A 22,995-nucleotide genomic window follows, 5' to 3' on the forward strand; every position below is an offset into this window, starting at 1 on the left:
TCTCTCTCTCTCTCTCTCTCTCTCTCTCTCTCTCTCTCTCTCTCCCCTTCCCCACTCATCTGTTCTTGCCTCTTCTCTCTCCTCATGTAGCCAGCCTCTTCCTTCTTTCTTCCTCTTGCCTCTCTCTTTTCCTTCTCTGTCCCCTCTCTTTTTCTGCTCAACTCACATCATTCCCCCTTTCTCATCCCCCAAATAAACTTCATTTTATATTAGACCCCTCATATGTCTGGTTCCTGGGGGGGGGGGGGGCTGCCACAGCATGGGCCAGCTAATCCACCCCTTTCAGAAGCATCATGCTGCAACATGCATTACATAACATACCAACCCACCCCCTGCTTCTATGAGGGTGTTCTACCACTCACCCACCAACCCATTCCCTGCTCATCACCCTAGCATTCCCCTACACTGGGGCATCAGGGCTTCACAGGACCAACAGCCTCTTCTCCCATGGATGCCAGTTAAGGTACTCCAGAGTTCACAGGAACTAAACCATCAAACAAAGAGTACACATGGAGGGACCCATGGCTCTAGCCGCACATGTATCAGCTCTGATTCTTATTATTTATTGTCATCTACTAGGATGTGTTTTGCTCATTCGTGTTTTTCCAAATTTTTAGTGTCATAATTAAATCGTTTGTACTTTTTCTGACTTTTTAATGTAGACATTTAGGACTATAAATTTCCTTTATTGGACTGCTCTTTGTGTCCCGGAGATTTTGTTGTGTTATATTTTCATTTTTATTTATTTATAAGATTTTTTTAAACCTCTTTTAATATCTTCGGTGACTCATTCATCTTTGAGTCATGAGCTGTTTAAACTCTGCTAGGCTTTTGTAATTTCTAGAGATTGTTTGCAGTTAATTTTAGATTTTACTGTACTATGGTCAGAAAGAATACATAATAAATAAATAAAGAATATTTTAATTTTTCTGAATTCATTAAGATTTATTTTTGTCCCAGGGTGTATCCTGTAGAAATTTTCATGTACTGTTGGATAGAGCAGAATATGTTGCTTTGGTGTTTGGGAAAAAATAATCTATAGATAGGCCTATTTGATGTATAATGTCATTTAAGATTTCTCTACTACTTTTTTCTTTTCTTTTCTTTTCTTTTCTTTTCTTTTCTTTTTTCTTTCTTTCTTTCTTTATTCATTTATTCATTCATGTATTTATTTATTTTTGGTCAAGGTGTCATATCCATACCTAAAAAAGTCTACATGAAAATCCAGGTCTCATTGCAATGTGTAAAACACATGATACGTGAAGACAGAATTTCTCCATCAATAATCTACAACTCCTATAGGAATGTTTGGCAATAAGAATGAGGACATCATGAGTTTTGTAGGTAAATGGATGGAACTAGAATATATCGTCCTGAGTGTAGTAACTGAGACCCAAAATAACATGCATAGTATATACTCACTAATAAATGGATATTAGGCAAAAAAAAGTACAACCCACAGACTTCAAGGAGGTTAACAAGCTGAAGGGCCCAAATAAGAATGCCTCAATGCCACTTGGGAAGTAAAATAAAGCAATTACTGGGGGCAGAGGAAGGGAGTGACCTGGGTAGGATAGGGGACAGGAAGAGGAAAAGGGGAACATGGTCAGGTATTTGGTGGTGGCAGGGGACAGGAGTAAAGCCCTGAGGGCCAGCAGAAAGAGTAGAAACAGGCAACCTCAGAAGGTAGGAGGTAGGGGACACTCTAGAATGTGTGATAGTTCTGGGAGGTGAAAGATGCTCAGGACATAAAGGAAGAGACCCTAGATGAAATGCCCTACAATGGGAAAAGGGAACTTGTAGAGCTGCCTCCAGTAGAAAGACAGGGTATCAAGTATAAGGATGGGCTAGCCATCCCATAGTCAAAAACTCCGACCCAGAATTGTTCCTGTCTAAAAGAACTGCAGAGACAAAGATGGAGAAGAGCCTGAGGGAAAGGAGGTTGTACTGGCTAGCTTTATGTCAACTTGACACAGCTGGAGTTATCACAGAGAAAGGAGCTTCAGTTGGGGAAATGCTCCCATGAGATCCAGCTGTGGGGCATTTTCTCAATTAGTGATCAAGGGGGAGAGGCCCCTTGTGGGTGGGACCATCTCTGGGCTGGTAGTTTTGGATTCTATAAGAAAGCAGGCTGAACAAGCCAGGGGGGCAAGCCAGTAAAGAACATCCCTCCATGGCTTCTGCATCAGCTCCTGCTTTCTGACCTGTTTGAGTTCCAGCCCTGCATCCTTTGGTGATCAAAAGCAGTATGGAAATGTAAGCCAAATAAACCCTTTCCTCCTCAACTTGCTTCTTGGTCATGATGTTTGTGCAGGAATAGAAACCCTGACTAAGACAGAGGTTCAGTGACAGGTCCAAATTAAAGGAGGCACTAAGGTAAGACACTATTACTGATGATATGGTGTGCTTTCAGACAGGAGCCTAGTATGGCTGCCCTCTGAGAGGCCCAACAAGCAGCTGAAATAGTCAGATGCAGATACTTACACCCAACCAATGGACAGAAGTCATGGACCCCTATAGTTGAATTAGGGAAAAGCTGGAAGAAACTGAGGAGGAGGGTGACCCTGTAGGAGGACCAGCACTCTCAACTAATCTGCATCCCCAAGATCTCTCAGACTCTGAGCCAGCAACCAGGCATTATACACTATCTGGTCCAAGACCTCCCGACACATATACACCAGAGGACTGCATGGTCTAGCTTCAGTGAGGGAACATGCATCTAACCCTGAGAGACTTGAGGCCTGAGGGAGTGGGGAAGTCTGGTGGGGTGGGTGTGGGGGATGGGGACATCTTCTTGGAGATCGTAGAGGAGGAATGGGATGAGGTCAGTGAGAGGGCAGACAGGGAGTGGGTTAACAACTAGACTTAAAAATATTAAATAATAATAATAATATAGAATCACCTAGATGAATCTCAGGACACAGAATTTAAAAGAATAGACATAACAATCAGCAAAGAATTCAAAAGACTGAAAGAAGACAAAGAGAAACTCCTCAGTGAACTTTATAAAAATAAAAGCCATAAACATCCAGAATTTGAAAATGAAAATCAAAAAATCAATAGAAACCACATTGATAATTATTTGAACTAAAGACGTTATTAAGAATACCAATAATTGTGGACAGAGTATATTAGGGTAGAACATAAGATGTACAGAATAGGATGGGTGCAAAGGTAGGATATGGCTTAAATGGTGTGGTTGTTGTAGTGACAATGGCACCCATAGGCTTGTACATTTGAATACCTGTTCCCCAGTTAGTATAACTGTTTGCAAAGTGTTAGCTGCTGTGTTCTTGTAGGAGGAGATATGTCACTTTTAAGATTTCAGCTACTGCTCTAGTGCCATGTCTGTCTGCAAACTGCCAAGTCCCCTGCTATGGACTCAGTTTATGAAACTGTGAGCTCCCAATAATCTGTTTGCTTTCTGAGCTTAGTTGTCATGTTGTTTCAGGGCACTAGGAAAATAGCTAAGACAGAGGGATTCAGAAATATGTATTGGTGCATAGGATAGTTTTCCTGTTTAAACCTAGGATTTTGGGAGTCTGACTGGGAGTGTGTGACGCTGTATAGAGAGGAGCATCAGATAGATTCACCTCACTAGGTCATAAAAAAAGATGTGAAAAATTTGGCTGTCAATTTGTAATTTGGCTCACAAGGGACCTGCTGTTTCTATTTAGTTAGGCCATACTCTGGCCCAAGTCTTTAGGTTGAAGGTTAAACAAGCTGGGGTCGCCAGAATTAGCTGATTCACTGGATAGAGGGCCCAGGATTGATTTGGAAATGGGGTAAAGCTGTGATAGTGGGAGAAATCAGATAATTTCAGGAAGGTAGACCCTGATAAATTATTGCATAATCTATCTGGATAGAAGGCTCCTTGTTGGCTATTCAGAGTAATGTTGCTGTTATTATTAATTAGATCATAAATATATCTTTAACTCAGAGTTCATTTTCTTTGGATCTACAGTCAGGAGTAAGATCGTTGGGTAGAGACATGTAGCTACTCTATTAAAATTTTTGAGGAATTTCTGTGAAGCATTTTATACTTTTGTTACCTTTTTTAATTGTCCCAAACATTGTATGATTGTTGTCTTTCTCCACATTGTTTGCAATACTTATAGCTTTTTTTGTTAACAGCTACTTTAACTGGACCAAAGTGAAATCACATTATGGCTTAAATATACATAACTTTCTCCAATAATTTGAGATATTTATAATCTTTATATACATTTTGGCCATGTGTATTTGTTATTTTATAAAAAAACAAGTTAAGTGTTTTGCTTAGTTTTTAAACAGATAACATTGTATATTTGATATTGAGTAGAATTCCTTGTAACATTATTCCTTGTCCATATAGATTATAATTTTCTATAGTGTCTCTTCTTACAGTTTTCTGTAGTTGTCTCTTTGTTTTATAGATTTTTTTCAATAGCTACAAAGAAGCTTTTTGATATTATGTGATCTTATTTATCTTTTTATTTTGTTGCCTGTGGTTTGGAGGACTTTAAAAATATTTACACACACTAAAATAAAGATGTTCCTTTGGCTTTACTTCTACTAGCAGAAGTTTAAAATGTTCAGTTAAATTCTGTTCATTTAGAGTTGATATTTATGTTATGAGATCCTCGAATCTATTATATTAATCTGAATTGTAACAGCATATTCTTTTATCAAATTAGTAGTGATGTTTTGTTGAGGTTTTAATTTTCATGTTCTCACATGATGAATGAATTCAAGCATATTTTAATTTTAGGGTCTCTCTCTCTCTCTCTCTCTCTCTCTCTCTCTCTCTCTCTCTCTCTGTGTGTGTGTGTGTGTGTTTCTGTGTGTGTTGCGGATGAAAGTACAACTACCAATGAAAGACAGGAGAAAACTTGCATCCCCTGATGCTATAAGCTATCCAATATGGGTTTTTAGAACTAAACCCACATCCTCTGACTGGCCAAATGTATAACTTTATTTGCTGTAATTGTTTAATTGCTTATTTTATTCATTGATTTGTAAAAGTGGTCTCACTGAATTGTTCAAACTCATTTAAACTCATGATCATCCTGAGTCAGCTGCCAGAGTTTTAGGAGTATAGACAAGGGAGTGCACATTATTTCCTTTCCACTATCCTGTGTATGTCGGAGGATGTACATGTTCATATGTATGCACACATATGTTTTTGTGTATCCGTGCACATATAGGCACAGCATGTGAAGTTTAGAAGTTTACATGAGCTGTCTTTCTTCTTCATCCATCATCTAACGTATGTATTTGCATTTAAACATGTTCTTTTACTGAACCTGGGGTCTTGGATTTGCTATTATGTAATCTGGCAACTGAGCAAAGGGTTCTGTTTCTTTATTCTCTCCTAACATTAATATTACCTATGTGTACTAACATGCTTCCTTCTACATCAGTGCTTGGGATCCACAGTGTTCATGGTTGCACTGCACTCTCTAGTCCGTGCTACTCCTCACTGGTGTATCATCTTGTGAACAGTATAAAATGTTTTACCTTCTAAATGACTACCTTTCACTCTTAGATGAAATGCTAGATTTCTGGATAAAAAAATTAAATGAATACTTACTTTGAGTACTATGGTACTGTAAGGCATGTAGTAAATTGATGAAGGCACACGCTACCAAAATATTCTACAGTGACTTCCATAACATTGGCAGAACTCAGAAATATCCATGCTGAATTTTCACAATGTGGTGTGCATATCTACTCTCCACTGCCTTGGTGGAAATGAAACAGAGCTCAGCTGTCTAATGTAATCAGACTATGGAATGTATCTAATGCAATGGAACGGAATAAGGAAGAACATTTCTATAACCATTTGGGAAATAAAGACACGATTCTTGAAACTGAGAAGCAAAGTTATTCTTTACTCAATTAATGACTGAACCAGTAAATTTTATTCAAAAAATACCCACAATTGTGAATGAGCATTTCAAGAAATAAAGCTATACTTTAAAACAAGAGACCTCCTGGACAGCTGATTAAGTGATTAGAACTTCAATGAGTGTGAAACTTGGGATGTTCCAGATCCAGAGGAAATAACCCAAAATTTATCTTGAATATCTTCAGGCTTCAACATAGCTGATTCATTGCTTACCTCTGTGTCAATACTAGCATAACAGACTGTGTCTAATAGTAAATGCCTTTGAAAGACAACTTAATCAGACCCTGGGTTTCAATAACCAAAAGGTTTAGAAAACTGTCACAGAGTCTAATCTAAGGTCTATGGCAGAGTTCTCTCCATTTTGCTGTAACAATCTCTCTGAAGTTCCCACTACAAATAAGAAAAATCTTTCTTGTTACTATGAAAAAATGTAAAATATCTTATAAAACTGTTTCTACATGAAATTTGAGGTTATCTAAATCTGTGTCCCCAGACTATTATCAATATTACTTGAATCCTGAATAAAGTATTTCTTATTCTTTTTGGGTTAAGAATTGTGTTTTTATATTGACACCATGTAGAAATGTGAAAATCTTCATATATTGAATGTTCTATTTTATAGAGTCATAAATGTACTCATTTCTCATGTCTTTAAAATATGCACAGAATATAACAATAAATACATATACCAAGAAGTTTATATTTAAAATTAAATGAATGACTTATGTCATGTACCAGTAATCCCACATGGTAGACGTAGATTTAAAATGATCTAGACTTGGAGAACAATGCATGGTACATAGTGAAAAAAATACATAAAATTTAAATCACTCCACCAATGAATCACTACAAAGTTAAATGAGAGAAAACTGGAAAAATATGTAATTCTAAATGCATATCATTTAATGTCAATAAGACCCCAGGAAATTTCCTAAATAAAATTCAGAATTAAAACATTTGAAGTTTTAATATAAGCTTATGATTCATACCTTTACAAAATTTAGACAACACTCATTCTATACACATACTTTAAACAATAAAATTAATTTATTTAATTTTATTCAAGCAATGTGTACTAATAAATATCTTATTTGAGAATGACAATGGGTATCAATCATCTGCTTTAGAGAGATACCTTTGCCCAGTATTGTTTTTCAAGTTTTGAAAAAAAAGCAAATATTTTTATATGTCTCTGTATTATAACTGAGATATGCCTCAAATAACAGTAACTGAAAAAGGTCACCCTTAGGGAAGCAGACTTCCAACACCCCAGTGTTATGAATTATAACTTCTGCCTTCCACAGATGCATGGATGGCTCCTTCAATATCAAAAGACATGTGCCTTGAAGTTTTCAATTATTCTCAAGAAACTGAACACATCTAAAAAATATTTGACAAGTTGCCTGAAAAAGTGACACCCACAGAAAGAAATACTATTGATCCAGAAGTGTGAGGGAAAAGAAAAGAAAAGAAAAGGAAAGGAAAGGAAAGGAAAGAGAAAGAGAAAGAGAAAGAGAAAGAGAAAGAGAAAGAGAAAGAGAAAGAGAAAGAGAAAGAGAAAGAGAAAGAAAAAGAGAAAGAGAAAGAGAAAGAGAAAGAGAAAGAGAAAGAGAAGGGGAGGGGTGAGATAAGAAAAGAAAAGAAAAGAAAAGAAAAGAAAAGAAAAGAAAAGAAAAGAAAAGAAAAGAAAAGAAAAGAAAAGAAAAGAATGCAATGTTCTGGTTATGAGCAACAGAATGTCTACTTCACCTTCTATCAGGTTCCCTGGAGAAAGCTTCCTGTGGTCACAACCAGGCCACAATATCATTTAGAACAGCAAAGAAGTGGAAGGAAATTTTAACTAATAAATTGAAGAATTGAAAGTCATGCATAGTGCTACATGTTTCTATTCAAATTTATTTGTATTTTATATAAAATTTGACAAGTAACAATTTTAAAAAACAGAATGAAGAGTAATTACATGGAGACAAAGACAGTGGTAAATGGTCAGGTTGTGAAAGACAGAGACAGGAGAAATATGAGCAACCAAACAAGAGTGATTGATAGCCTGCACTTAGACACACAAACAAGGCATCACTGCAAGAATGCGACTTCATGGTCTCAAGAGCCACTTGCACTCCTGTATTAATAGATTTTGCCCTAATCTACTAAAAGAGACAAAAGAATATTTATCACTCAATCACATAAAATCTCATCCTTGTCAGAGAGAGGAAGGTAAGTAGAATTAAACAGTTTATACATCAGGGAATTAGATTTGTTCAGGAGCTATGATGCAGTAGCTTCTATTTGATATTTGTACATATTCAACCAAATTAAAAAATATAGGTTAAAATACTAACAAATAATTTTAATAAAGAAAAATATAGCCTTGTTTTTCTTTCTGTTTCAATTTTTCTACTGAGAAATAATGCTGCCAATATAATGTTTATCTAATCAGAAAAATGATTAGTTTTCATTTTTATAATAATAATTTCACTGTATATATACTGAAATCTTCAGCAATACTGAAAAACAATACTCTCTGTATTCTAATGATTTTTACTTGCTAAGATTTCCTAAGAGTTCTGATCAGAAGAACAAAAATAATCTAAAAAAATTTTTAAGTGACACCTTTTATATTTGGGAACCACTATGAATTAAAATCTAAGGTATAGCATAATATGTATTAAAATAAAATTTTACTATCTTGTATATATACATAGGAATTACTAATTTGGATGTGATATTTAAATGTGTTAACAATGATTTTTTTGTATCATGTGAAATATATATATATATATATATATGAAACTTGGAATACAATCTAATCATTTTTTTCTAAGGAATGAGTTACCACCTTGTATATTGACAAACTTCATAAACAATTATATGAAAGTATGCTTTTTACTTTACGTTTATTTTAACAAAGAATAAACTTCTATTTTACTTCATTTTTCTTTTCCTGCAGTAAGTTTTTACAATTAAAAATAAATTGTAGATTGATCAAAATTTAATATTTTAATAAAATGTGGATAACAAAGGAAGTACTCTTAAAGACAAGGATTGAGATATAAAAATATCCATGGAGTTTAGCTGGGTTTTTCTTTTGTCTAGCATACTAAGTCTTCACTAGAATTATTAAAGGTTAACTTTATTAGCAGTGTTATATTGCTTAATCGCACATAACCCTCTGATTATTACACATGTGATCCCAGTGCTTTACTGGATATTATATGTCAGGGCAAACCACATTGTTACTCTAAGTGCATACTGCTGATGTGTGAAACGTTGTGCCTTTATGAAACTAGGTAGAATGAAATGTAAGCAATATTCTACAAGATACAATGATATAAGCACCATTTAAGAAAGTATTGTGTACATGAGGACATGGACATCTTTCCTGTTCTCCTAATGCCTGTATCCAGAATTAATAATAATGAAAGGAGGTCACGTTGAGTTTCTCTTTACTAACGAATATCTGACTATACATAAAAAACATGAGTTCTCTCTCTCTCTCTCTCTCTCTCTCTCTCTCTCTCTCTCTCTCTCTCTCACACACACACACACACACACACACACACACACACACACACACCTAACTAATTTAAGCTTAAATAAAACACGCATTTCAAATATGCTCCTCAGTGTGATTTCTTCCTGAATACTATTTTTGTGGCTAATACTTTATGTGACCTATTTTCTCCTGGAAATTGTAGGCTGAATGCTGAGCCTCTGCATATGTTAATGTGATTGTTCTATTTTTTCTTTAATTTTCACCTTATGATTTACTCTGATTTCTCCCCAGGTAGAATAAACACGCTATCACCAGTACCCTGTATAGAGTGAAACAAGGGAATTACTAACTGCAGTATCATTTCAGTGATATAACATACATTTGCCTTAACATGACCAGAAAAAGTGAAATTCCTCTCTATACATTCATGTATTTATAACATTTTAAAATATTATCTGTCATTCTTTTTGTTTTCTAATCACTGAATTTTTTTGACTGTCATATTGGATTGTTCTGTCTATAGAAACAGCGGTGGGCAGGTTCCTCTTCTATGCCTAGTACTTGAAGCAATGATTAATACTTCCTCATTTTGCACATTTATTGCAGGTTATGTTATATTTTATAGGCAATCTTTGTTTGAATAAATAATTTTTCTTCCCATTTTAGTAAGAATTTAAAAATTAAGGCCAAATATATAAAAGTTACTAAGTTATTTTTCTTTGTATATTGAGAAAATTATCCCATGTTCTGTAAGCTCTCATTATGTATTAAGTTGAAAAGTTGACATTTGTATATTAAATTGCCTGTAACTGTAAGACTAATTTCTTCATGCACCAAAGCACCATGACATCATGTGTATTTTAATATTTGAGTGGTCACCCTTGTAAGGAGCAATCCACAAGTTGAACTTTAACTTCTCATGGAAGAGACAGAAAGAATCAGTGCTTTGAGGACATAGGCTACTGTCACAATTCTCCAAGGAAAAAGGGAATTTGTTTAGCTGTTTCAGAATGTGCATATTATTTTAGTATTTGGAGAAAATTATTCTTTTTTGAGATATTTATTCTTGAATTTTGTAAGTAATCATGTCTATATAATGCAGAATAAATTTTGCTTTTTCTGGGTTGTCATTGTCTTTTACATATCAGCTTTTGTAAGCAAATATTTTATTCTATAATCTTTTTTCCTGGAGATATTTTCATCTTTTAATCCTGGTATATATATATATATATATATATATATATATATATATATATATATGTACCTCAATACATAATTTTGCTAGAACCCTCAATTCAAGACATCATGCTTTGTACCATTGAATATTGTATCATAATGGATTAGAAGTTAAAGGTTGTAGACTGGTTTTTATCCCCCCCATTCTCTTTTTGAACCATCATTGAGTAGGATGGCCCTTGAAATCTTATATGAAATGTCAATATCTGGTGGTTTACTAACATCCTGGTAGTTGGCTGTGGGTAAATATATTTCAGTTTACCAGGAATAATTACCATATTTTTTTTTCAAATCTAAAGTTAGGTTAACAATAACAGTGAGACAAATTTACACCATTACTTCCAAGGTATTTGCTTTCCAGTCAGTACCTAGAGTAGAATGTTGCTAACACTTTGCTGTTAAAGAAACAAGGTCATTAAATGCATCAGTTTTAACACACAAAATAATAGTTATCTATGTGGTAAACCAGCCTGCCTCCATCTTAGGCATGAATGTAATCTTATAATAAGAAGAAGCTAGATTTATTTCTGTTAATGATTAAATCTCTTTTTCCAAGAATGGACTATGCCTGTCTTGTTATTATAACTACAAATGGATCTGAAATGCCTATTTCAGTAAACAGCAACCATGGCTTGGTTATAACCACCTTGATATGACTACCTTGCTCTGACCATCTAGCAACCATGTCTTTGTTTAAGAAGGTTGTTATGTTTTGCTTCTTAACCCTATGTATTTGCCTGCCAAATCCCTCATTTGGAAATCCTCTACTCCTGACTTAATAAAACCCTTATTTTATCTGTGCCTAAGGATGATCTATTGAATTCCACCTATTGGGAGAGACTAGATGAGTACATAAAATTTAAAATCACTTTTAAATAATTTGTCCATGAGATTTAGTTTAATGGTCTTTCTTCTTGCATCTCTGGGATTAATATCAACACAAAAGATGGTTGGTTACATGCTGGTGAAAATCTAATGCTGATGATCAGTTAGAAAATGGTCAATTTGTGGTTTAAAAAAATCCACACTGTGATTGTGCAACATGTTACCAGGAAAGAAAACTGTATTATTGTAAGATTTATTTAAAAATATTTCATTTATTTTTGAAATTATAATGCCATTATATGTTTCTCCCTTTCCTTTGTTACCACTAAGTTATCACTTATACTCACCACTGATCTTTTTCCAAATTCATAGTCATTCTTTTTTATTGTTATTACATAAATGTATATACATACACATATACATTCCAAAATATAACCTATTTAATAGGTATATTCTTACTTGCATGTATGCTATTAAGAGTGGTGATTTGGAAAAAAAAAAGGTGGTGATTTGGTATTAAATAATCTTCCATGAGGAAAATTATTTCTCCCTCTCTCAGTATTCCTTAGTTGCCTAGTGTTATTCATGTAGGATTGACTGCCCATTGTCTTTGTCTTTACCTTGACCACTTGGGTATACACTCCAACACATTTATAATGTATTTTGTTGTTAGTATTGTTGTTGTTGGGTTGGTTGGGTTTTTTGGTTTGTCAGTTTGTTGTTTTTGATGAGAGTCATTTTGTTTGAGATGAGTTGAAATATTAATGCTGCTTTTTTATAGGTTAAAATATTGAGTATTTTCTTTGCATTGCTTTTTTTTGACATTGATTGCAGAAGTAGAAGAAAAACTGCCTGGGAAAAGAAAGGATTAAAAAGGGGTGTAGAGAGATTGGACAAAACAAGAAACAGGAGGGAAACTATAATTAAAATACATGTCTTATAAATACATAAAATGTCAATATGAAACCTTTAAATTTGTACGATAGATATATGTTAATAAAATTGAACTAATAGTACATTTTCTCATGTTTTAAATGTTAAGCTAATAGAGTATTTCCATGTAGTACATTGTTAAGAAACCATTTTGAATCTTTGTATTAATGTGATGGATAAGACATTATTTCTTCTTATGATAATGATAGATAGAAATGTTCATTTCAGCTTTACTAGTACAGCTAATAATGTTAGTTAATATCAGGCTGTCACAAAATATGTAGAAATTAATAGTGTGAGGATTGGATTGAGACCACCAAGTAGACAACATAAAACTTATGCAAATATATAAATACAAGCATACATATGTATTACAATCTATGAATGATTTATGTGCTGTTATGATTAAGATATATAATGTATCCTATAGTACCTTGAAAATACCTTCATTCATTTTTGCATATTATTTTAACAAGTGTGATTATTATTTCATAATGTGTTCTATATGGGTGTAAACAAAAACAATTTCATAGAATATAGATGGATAACTATAAAGTGTGATTTCATGTTACGAATCTGAAAATTTCTACCAGAAAAAGCTACAGACTCAATTCATCCCAGTCAAAATCCCCATTCTATTCTTCACAAAAACAGAAATCAATCAAACAAACAATAAACAATGTTACTGTTCACAAGGAAATAAAAAACGAACTATGAACACTTAAAGTAATCCAGAGCAAAAACAGTCATTCTGGAGGCATTTGCATCCCGAATCTGACGTTAAACTGCAGAACCAAAGTCACAAAACAGCATGGCATTTGTTAGATTATTAAGGGTGGGTTAAAAGAGCCAAGAAAGGCCAAAAGAAGCAAGTCTCTCCTTTAGGAAAGACCGTGTTTATTGATGGAAACACAGTGAGGGAGTCAAATCAGCTGTCAACCATAAGGATGGATGGGCCGTATGTTCCATACTGTGTAGGTGGCTTGATGAATGCCTACACCATGAAGGTAAATGAGAGTAAATTTCCACAGGAAAAGGCTGGCTGCAACCTTTATATGAGGAAGAAATGACCCCTGTAATCTGCAAGGGAAGCTGGGAAACACACTGTTTTAGCAGAGAGCTATCAGTACTGGGGTAAAAACAGAGATGTATACCAAGGAAATAGCTGATCCAGATTTAGCTTCCTCAATGAAAAGAACCAGACTTTTTACACAAAAGAATAAAAAATACACAATAATGTAAAGGCAGCAGCATCTTCAACTGCTTGTGTTTGGAAAGCTGGATATTGTCATGTAGAAACATGAAGCTAGATCCTCATCTCTCACCTCACACAAAAATCAACCCAAATTGGATCAAGTTCACCTCCTCTCCTCCTCTGTCTTACCAAATTCACTGCTGGGGAGAAGCATCAGGTGATTGCTGCTTGCGAATATTTTTATGTCTGATAAATTTATCTAGAAGCTATGACTCAACTCATCTAAGATTTGTTTTTTGATGATAGCTGGATATTGCACTGGTAATTTTTAAAAAATCACACTCATGTGTAAGATTAGCATTATTCTATTGAGGAAGAGGAAACCTGAAGCAACCCTTATATGAGACTAAAAAAGCCCTTGCTCCAAATTCCTGGAGATTTTACTGTAGGCTTTGCCTGGCTGGGTACACTCACTTGGAGAGAATGAGCTACCAGAGAGCTAAGTTTTTTAGTCAAACAGCTTAGTCATCCATTGTCATCAGGATGTCTGTAAAAGACTCTGGAATCAGTTGAGAGAAGGTTTAGCCCTCTTTCAAAAGAGGAAAAATAGCAATGCTTTCACTCTGCTTTGAATGAAAATAGCAGGGAAGAATTATAAAAGCTGAAACATTTTCAGACAGATAATGGCTTTCCTGCTGAGAGTGTAAGTTCCCTGATTATTGAGAAGGTACCTAGAGGGGAGGTCTTCCAGACAGGAAGATTGCTTCTGAGATTCTCCATCAGCACTGCATGTTGACAGCAGGCTGTACTTGCTTCTGTAAAAGGCTCAGCACAGTATTACAGGTCATTCACCAGGACACTCACATGTGTGCATCCATCAAGTCCTCATACTCAGAGCATTGATTACCCCAACACATTGCATTTTTCTCATCTGTGCAGAGAATTAGACAGCCAATGTGAACTTTGGCATCACTTAGGAAAACTAAGTGACTTCAAATTTGTAAATTAGCCACTCAAAAAGGAAAGATCAATGAAGTGAGTATGTTTGTCTATTTCTAAAATCAGAGTTGACAATCTTGCTGGAGAGGAAAATAGTGTTTTGGGTAATAGAGGAAAAGTAAATGCACAGTTCCATATTTCATTCTTGTTAATGAATCAAAAATAATTGTATAAACTAGTGACATGACTGCTTCAAAATATGGTTTAGGGGAATGTTTTATTGTAGATATAAGGGAGAGAACAGCCAGAGAAATCTGGAATGGTCATGAACATGTATAGACAATAGTAAATGCAGAGAATACAGGTGAAAGAGAGTGGTTTTAAAGAAGAATGAGTAGCTGGAGGACAGATGCTCCTGAGCTGGAGGAAATTTAGGGGAGAGGAAAAGAGAGGAGACAAGAGTTGCCAGGATGCTACTATGGACTTTAAAATGTGTAACAGATATTTGTGATACTGAGGGAGCCTGGAAGCTAAAATGCACTTCAATATGCTAATAGGCATCACAGATAGCTATTTGTCCCCCTCTGCCAGAAATATGGGAAAATCCTCCTTTGGTAGAGATGAACTAAACCATCATCACAAGTTCCTAAGAAATGCTGACTTTTATCTAACTGCCAGAATTTGGGGAAATGGAGTTTCCTTTGGCCCAGACAATAATCACCTTGAGTGAAAGACACACAAGCCTTAGCTTATTTTTGAAATGCACTGGCTACTCAAAGGCTGCACAGTTCTTTTTGTTTTTATTTTTTTTTATATTTTCTTTATTTACATTTCAAATGCTATCCCGAAAGTTCCCTATACCCTCCCCCTGCCCTGCTCCCCTACCCACCCACTCACACTTCTTGGCCCTGGATTTCCCCTGTACTGGGGCATATAAAGTTTACAAGACCTAGGGGCTTCTCTTCCCAATGATGGTCGACTATCTTCTGCTACATATGCAGCTAGAGACACAAGCTCTGGGGGTACTGGTTAGTTCATATTGTTGTTCCATCTATAGGTTTGCAAACACCTTCTGCATCTTGGGTTCTTTCTCTAGCTCCTCCATTGGGGGCCCTGTGTTCCATCCTATAGATGACTGTGAGCATCCACTTGTGTATTTGCCTGGCACTGACATAGCCTCATATGAGACANCTATATCAGGGTCCTTTCAGCCAAATCTTGCTGGCATATGCAATAGTGTCTGGGTTTGGTGGCTGAGGATGGGATGGATCCCTGGGTGTGGCAGTCTCTGGGTAGTCCATCCTTTCCTTTCAGCTCCAAACTTTGTCTCCGTAACTCCTTTCATGGGTATTTTGTTCCCTATTCTAAGGAGGAATGAAGTATGCACACATTGGTCCTCCTTCTTGGTTTTCTTGTGTTTTGCAAATTGTACCTTGGGTATTCTAAGTTTCTGAACTAATATTCAACTGGTAGTAAGGACACATGCTCCACTATGTTCATAGCAGNCTTATTTATAATAGCCAGAAACTGGAAAGAACCCAGATGTCCCTCAATAGAGGAATGGATACAGAGAATGTGGTACATTTACACAACGGAGTACTACTCAGCTATTAAAAAACAATGAATTTATGAAATTCTTGGGCAAATGGATATATCTGGAGAATATCATTCTTAGTGAGGTAACCCAACCACAAAACAAGTCCCTAGACATGCACTCACTGATAAGTGGCTGTGCAGTTCTAATGCTTGCGCAGCTAGAATGTTTTTCCTTCCGGTTCTCCTGGTTCAACACCTTCTAAACCTACCTTTAACTTTGCCTCCCTGAATCCTTCTGTAAGGCCCATTGGTCTATGCTGCCCAAGATGCTTCTGGGCAGCCCTTCTGGGGGTCGCTTTTCCTTTCCAACTACATTTTGGATGATCTTCCCTCTGAAGCTCTAAATATAAATCGGATTCATCGCCCCCCCCTCATATCAGGCTTCCTTTCTCCTCTCTCCTGCTCACTCAAATCTAAAGGTCCCGATCTGTCTCCCTTTGCTCACTCATTGGCCACTGGCATCTTTATTGATCGATCAAAAAACAACTGGGGGAACAAGGACCTTAAGCATATGGAAAACCAGATTTCTGTTTAAATAAAAGCATTATAACCAATCCCCTACACCCAGAAACAAATGATCCGTACATACCTTAGGGGGATAGATCCGAGGCTTGGTTCAGAGTGGCCAAGGTCCCTGGGAAGAGAACTCACTAATCCTACTCCCTTGTTTCAATATCAGCTGAATTAAAACAAAAATATAAAAAGGAAAAGAGATGACTGTTCCTAGACATGTGGAAGAGAAAGTTTATTGAAGATAAAAGGGAGAGCATGATCAGAAACAGGAGATCCTGTAAGAGTCCACACTGCGCATGAATCTGAGGCATGGAGGAGAGGAGGTGGAGAGAGGGGAGACAAACACAGCCTCCAGGAGGCCAAAGGTTTGAACCAGGTGAATTTAATCGGACAAAATTCAAAATGACTGAATTATATAGGGAAGAGCCTCTGAGAGTAAAGCTGCCCAGTATATGGTCTAGATAGTTGAGGGGTGGAAATAGAGGTTAGGGCATGCCAGCTGTAGCTTGTAAAAGGTAGGGAATAAGAAATTCTGGGAAAACCTGTAGGTTAGCTCTAATTTGATATGTTAAAGTAGGCACCTCAGCCATTTGTCTTAGTGTTTGAAACTTAATACCTTTCTTCCATCCCATATCAAATCATAATTATGACCATTTTTTATCTTGTACTTTGAGAATTTTTCTGTGACTTTAGATGTTTATCAAAATTACAATTTTTATTGTTGATTGTAAAGTATTTCCTCTAGTTCATTTATATAAAAATTATATGCTAATTTAAATTGGTTTATTTTTATGCTTCAACTAATGAGTGTTTTAAATTTTAAACTCAGTATTTTCAACTTCTGTTATGTAATATTGGTGTAATACTCTCACAGTGTTGGACAACTAAACACTGTCTTTAAAAATAGTATCCATTGCTTTATATTTGATACAGAAGTTTGATTATTTCACAACTTCATTTTCATGAAGGTTTATTATTTTACAAGCTTTGGAGAGCTACAACTTTTGTCTTTTTCGGGTTGACTTTTAAATTTTTATGGTTCTTTATAGAATTATCTGAGCCCTAACATTTTCCAGAGTAATTTATCAGAGATATGTATCTACTTGGTATGATAACCTTTTAGATATTTCCATCTTATTTATCATCATTCTTGAGCAGTGAATGTTCTTGAGCAGTGAATGTTCTTGATACAGGGATTACCAAGCTCTGGTGTTGTTGAGGAAAGACACCCCCCTCCCCTCCCACCCCTATCCCCCCCACCACTCCTTTACTTGGTCACATTGGAAAGAAAGCCTCTCCTTAGGATGTAAATCACCATGTAAAATGATACTGGTATCCTATCCTAGTGTTGCTGCCTCTCATTAAGACAAAGCTACCTTTTCCTGGTCCAAAGAATAAAATCTAGATTCTACATCACTTCCTGGAGAAGTCAAATAAAATACTGTATATTGGTGTCTCCCTCTTTTTGGAGTTACCCCATCAAGGTATGTCAATCATCTTGACAGTAGGCCACTCACCCAAGAAGAAATTAAAATTATCTAAAATCCTTCTGAAAAGGAGGACCTAGCTGTCTCCTTGATAAGAGAACATGCCACCTTTTTCAGAAGACCCCTCCCTCTCAGCAGATATTTGCGGAACTTCCACTAAGCAGTATTGTCAAGACTGCGCTCTATAAACAAATAAACAAATGGGGTTTATCATAAAAAGCCTTGCAAATAAATAAAACGATCATAGACCAAATTAACCAAATGCCAAGTTTGTGCAACTTAATGGAATTTTTACAGTTAAATGGAAATTCGGAACTAGAGCCGTGGAACGTCATAAGTTTCACACTTTCAGTATCAAGTAGATTTGATATGTAAGAGAGAACATGTGTGTGATTTTGTGTGTGAGTATGTGTGTGTGCTTCTGAGTATGTGATTTTGCTTAATAGTATTTATTTTAAGTCTACCCATTTTTCCTGCAACGTTTTTAAATTTAATTTTCTTTGAAATTGAGTTTGTTTCCACTTTATTTTAAAGTGAACTTTCCTGTTTTCTTTTTCCAGCCTCTTTCTCACTGAGGTACTGGCCCCCATGTTTTCCCTTGCTCTCTGGGCTGCTTTAGACTTTTTTCAGAAGCTGCTTCATTGCCTTCTTCCAAGCAGATGCTTGCTGACATCCATTGTACAAGGCCTGGTTTCTCTTTTTGTCTGCTCTGTCTCAGGCATTCTGGCAATCAATGGTCAAGACTAAGAGTTATTTTGCCTTGTTACTTTTCCCTCAAATTCATAATAAAAGTTCCTTGGAGATTCCTTCTGAATGTGTTTTTAAATTATTTTTTAATGAGGCTAAGTACCCAGGAACCTTGATTTCCCAAAAATATTTTAATCAGTGGTTTTGCCAGAAAACTTTCAATATTTGATTTCTACCATCTTTGGTTTATTTAGAACAGTTATCATTTGACATGCATTTAATGTCATCTTCAATGGTCATCAAGTTCTCATCAATCAATTATTTTAATTCTGTTTACCCTTTAATTTATCTAAAAACAAACCTTTAGGGAGTCCTATTATCCTGATCATGACTAATTTCCATCTTGACACACCCTAGAATCTCCTGGGGGTAAACATATAACTGAGGGATAATTTTTATCATATTGCTCTATGGCTAAGGGATTGCCTTGCTTTTCTTAAGAGATGTGGGAGGGTCCAGGACACTCTGGCTAGCACAACTCTCTAGAATTGTGGTCCTGGGATTTATAACAAACCTAGCTGTGCTTGAGAGTACCAGGAAGCAGCATTCTTCCATAATTTCTGCACCGGATTTCATCTTTCGTTTCTGCTTCAACTTCCCTCAATGGTATATAGTGACCTGGAAGTACACGCCGAATATCCCATTTCCTCTTATAAGTTGCATTTGGATCAGAGTGTTTTATTATAGCAATGGAAATGATACAAAAGCAACTATCAGACAACAAATGAATATTAATTTAATCATATGTCATAGTCTCATTCTCTAGAGTTCAGACAATCTCGTATTTTGCTAATTAAGAAATATGTCTCATTCATTGGTATTATGTTCTGTGGCTCCTCTTCAGTGGCCAGGTGCTCAACCCAGGCAATCAAGAGTGTCTACATCTAGGTCACTAAACAGTCCCCAAGCCTTAGGAACGTTTGGCATCTTGACTGGCAGGTAGATTTTTAAGGAGGCACACCTGGCAATATATGAGATAAACTTCAAAGGAGAAACAAATCCACATACAAATTAATTTGTTCTGAATTATGGAGTCCTTTTATTGTCAATAACTTCCATGTTGACGGTATGGAGAACAGATTTTGAAAACCATTCGCCTGTGACCCACATCATCCACAGAGGTACTGTGGAAGTAAGCACTTCCTAGAGGAGGAAGCACTCCAGTGTTACAATGCCACAGGTCCTAATATGTTTCCTCTGAGACTTCATTCATTCTTAGCTAACTTTAGTAGAGATTTAGATAATATCACCGTATTTGAAACCACCATTTCTCTCATTTTCTTGCACCTATCAGCACGTGCATAATTATTATTAACTTAATTCTTTTTTTTTTTTACTTTTTATAGAGAAAAAGACATTCATATTCACCAAAGTATCTTTTTACATATTTTATGATAATATTTCTTTGATTAATTATTAAATAGTAACATCTACATTTATTAATAGTTCTGAAGCTCTCTTCTTATAATTAATCAACTTGATTGTCGTTTATTATTCATTGATTTCTGCAAGAGTTTCCTCAGTTAAAATCTATTAGTCTGCATCTCATCATTCTCCCTATTAAGTATGGAATTACAATGACTTCTTCATTTGTTCTCCCTGTGTGTTTGTTAATCTTACCGTTTCTTCACCTTTTTAAAAGAATATGTAAATCATTGGGAAGCTCTGAGTACCTGTAAATTGTGCACTCAGCTATGTGTATTGGATTACCTACTCATGTGAAAAATAAAATGAGTGAAGAATTATTAAAATATGACCTGTAATCTCTCTCAACACAAAAATAGAGACAATTATAAATCTACAATCAAACTATAACTCCCTGAGTGTTAGCCACTCCAATATTACCTCAATAACAAGCACTTATATAGCTAGATGTGCTTCTCCATACCATACTCATTCACAAGCTAAGGCTTTTTTTTTTTTACTTCATAATATTCAACATTAAATGCATAGTTTTCCCTAAATTCAGGTATTATTTACAATCTGCTACATGCTAACAGCAAAATACATGTTACAAAGTTTTTACAAAGTAATCTTTCCTCCTCTCAGCCCACCTCAATGTTTTTAGGAAATGGTCCCTTGGTGTTGATACATAGCCCTCCTAGTTCTTTCCAAATACAACTTTCAGCCTTTTTTTTTCCTACATAATCTCTATTACTCTGTTGCTGCCACTGACCATAGAAGCCCCCCTCCCTCTTCCCCTCTCTCCCCCACTCCCCTCCCCTTCCCCTTCTTCTCCTCCTCCTCCACCTCCTCTTCTTCCTTCTCTCTCTCTCTCTCTCTCTCTCTCTCTCTCTCTCTCTCTTCCTCCCCTCCCCCATCCTTGGGGACAAGCAACTGCTGCCCTACTGTGGCAGGCAATATATTGTCAGTATCTTCACTCTTGTCTTCTATTCTGGCCTCTGCAGACTTACTCATCATCCTGCCACCCATCTAAAATAAACTGATATATATCAGCTTGCAAAAAAAATTTACACTATAAGTGGATCAAAGACCTTAACATAAGATACCCTAAACCTAATGTAAAAGAAAGTAGACAACAGTTTTTATCGCATTGGTAAGTGAAATGACCTTCTGAACACCAATTAACACAGGCATTAAGACAAGTAAGTCAATAAATAAGATCTCTGAAACTAAAAATCTGTACAGCAAAGAATAATATCATTTGGCCAAAATTGTATCCTAATGAATGGGAAAAAGAAATCATTACCAACTATAAATCAGATAAAGGGTTCATATCTGTAATATGTAAAGATCTTAATAATATTGAACATCAAGAACACAAATAACTCAGTTAAAGATGGCATGTATAATCATACAAAGAGTATTCAAAATATGAAACACAAATGGCTGAGAAACACTTAAAATATTTAACATCCATCTGGGAAATGCAAGTTAAAAATAGTTTGTGATTCTGATTCCTCCACTGAAAATGGCAAAGATCAATTTAAAAAAATTATTGCACATGCTTTTGAAGATATGGGAAAAGGGAATACCCATTCATTGTTGCTATAGGTATAAATAAGTATAAGCAACTATAGAAATCAGTGTGGATATTTCACAAAAACTAAAAATTAATCTAGCTGAAGATGCAGCTTTAATATACTTGGGCATATTCTGAGATAACTCTATACCTTACAACAGAGATACTTGCTAATTTATGTTCATTGCTTTTATTTGTTTGTTTGTTTATTTGTCTGTTTATAGAGATACCAAATCTCTCTTTGAAGTCCCAACTGTCCTGGCACTCAATGTTCAAATCAGGTTGGCCTTGAAATCAGAGATTCATCTCTCTGTGCATGCTATGTGTTGGGATTAAAGGCATGTAACAATTTGCTTGACTTGCTGTTCTATTTTTAATGGTCAGAAAATCGAAACAGCACAGACATTCATCACCTGATAAATGAGTAATACAAATGTGATATATTTATATAATCAAATATTGTTCAGCAGTTTAAAATTCAAACTATGTGTTCTCAGGTTAGCAGATGAAGCTAAAAAAAATGAATTATGAGTGAAATAACACATAAGCCCAGAAAAACATGTTATGTATTTTTTATATGTGGATGTTAATAGCTAATAGTATTTCATTGTGTAAATGAACCCCATATACTGTATCAATTCTTCAGTGAGGGACATCTGGATTGCTTCAACTCTCTGGCTATTAAAAATAGCTGCTATGAACATAGCTTAAAATATACCCTTGCGGTATGGTGGATCATCTTTTGGGTATATGCCCAGGAGTGGAACAGCTAGGTTTTCAGGTAGAACTATTTGCAATATTCTGAGGAACCACCAGATTGATTTCCACAGAGGTCTTACCCGTTTGCAGTCTCACCAGGAAAGAGGAGTGTTCCTTTCTTCACATCCTCGCCAGCATGTGCTGGCACTTGAGTTTTTTATTTTTGTCATTTTGATTGTTATAAGGTGGAATCTGAGGGTCATTTTAATTTGCATTTCTCTGATGATTAAAAATGGTGAACATTTCTCTAATTGCTTCTCAACCTTTTGAGACTTCTTTGTTAAGAATTCTCTGTTTAACCGAAATGGATGCTCACAGCCAGCTATTGGATGGAACACAGGGTCCCCAATGGAGGAACTAGAGAAAGTACCCAAGTACCTGAAGGGGGCTGCAACCCTG

The sequence above is a fragment of the Mus pahari genome, chromosome 7, assembly GCF_900095145.1.
Source record: "Mus pahari chromosome 7, PAHARI_EIJ_v1.1, whole genome shotgun sequence".
NCBI lineage: Eukaryota > Metazoa > Chordata > Mammalia > Rodentia > Muridae > Mus > Mus pahari.